This window comes from Otolemur garnettii, unplaced genomic scaffold (assembly GCF_000181295.1).
Source record: "Otolemur garnettii isolate 467f Iridium unplaced genomic scaffold, OtoGar3 scaffold00057, whole genome shotgun sequence".
Classification (NCBI taxonomy): domain Eukaryota; kingdom Metazoa; phylum Chordata; class Mammalia; order Primates; family Galagidae; genus Otolemur; species Otolemur garnettii.
Window position 1 is genome coordinate 11,400,192 of NW_003852452.1, and position 1,520 is coordinate 11,401,711.

Genomic DNA, 1,520 nt, shown 5'->3' on the forward strand with positions numbered 1-1,520 from the left:
GAAGTGTGTGGGGGTGGATAACAACTGGGTATTATAGATCAGATATGCCTATGTAAGACTTTAACAAAAAAGCCCCCATGTAAAAGATGGCATCTTAAGTATTTATTCTGGAATTATCTGAGCATTTGCCCTAATTCTTAACTTTAATTCCCAGGGGAAAACTAGGTATTTAGCATCATAGTCAGTTAATTGTAAGACTTATAAGAAATCAACTCACAAAATCAACAGTCAGGAGTTCAGAAATCCTTAATTTTTCTATACAAATTTTACTTTTTATTATTTGGAAACATTATTAAAAATAGTATGTTTGTTGTAAAAAGTAAAATAATGTAAGAAAATCTATAAAGTAATAGACTAAACCTTCCTAACCTCTTTCACCTTAAATCAATCATACTTTCCTGAGGAAATGATTTGAATGAAATGAAAGGATCCTTCAAGGAATTTTCCTATAAAATTATTTTGGGGCCATAATTATTAATATTTTATTGGATTTAAAAAAAAGTAAGAACCATGGTATCTTTCCATAGGACCATATCATTTCAAAGCAATTACCACTCAGTAAAAAAAAAAAAAAATAGCCTGTACACTTGACAATTCTTATGTCTGAATTATTGGATATTAATTGTATTAGTTAGGAATCCTATTGGCTGTAAAGAGAGAGAAAACTGAATTCATATTAAAAAGACTCTTAAGAAAGATTTTTATTGATTCATGAAATTGAAAATCTGTAATAGACATGGCTTCAGTTTCGCTTTAACTTGGGGCTCAAATGCCGACCCTCCACTTGACTCCTTTGCTAGTCACATGCTCTGATGGGCACAGCTTCATCGTGGCAGGAGGGCTGCAGCAGTAGTGAAAATGTGGGGCAGTGCTGAAAAACCTTCTTCAGATGCAGTAGTGGAAAGCATTCATTTCCAGAACTGAATTCCACTGGTATCAATTGACCTGATTGAAGTATTGTTTTAGTCTGCAAGGAATGCCACAACAAACTACCATGCACTGGGTGGCTTAAATGGCAGAAACTTAGATTCTCACAGTTCTAGAGGCCAGAAGTCCAAAATCAAAGTGTTAATAATAGGTTTGGTTTCTTCCGAAGGCTCTCTCCTTGGTTTGCCTTTTGGCTGTGTCCTTACACGGTTGTTCTTTTGCTTGTGTGTTTGTGTACTAATCTCTTTTTATAAGGATGTCAGGCATATTAAATTAGGGCCCATCTGAGTTACTTCAATTACTTTAAAGGCCCACCTCCAAATGCAGTCACATTCTGAGGTGCTGGGGGTCAGGGCTTCAACATATGAATTTTAAGAAATACAATTGAGGGAGACACCTGTGGCTCATGGAGTAGGGTGCTGCCCCCATATACTAGGGGTGGTGGGTTCAAACCCAGCCCCAACCAAAAACTGAAAAAAAAAATAAAGAAATACAATTGAGGCTCGGCACCTGTGGCTCAAGTGGCTAAGGTGCCAGCCACATACACCTAAGGTGGCGGGTTTGAATCCAGCCCGGACCCGCCAAACAACAAT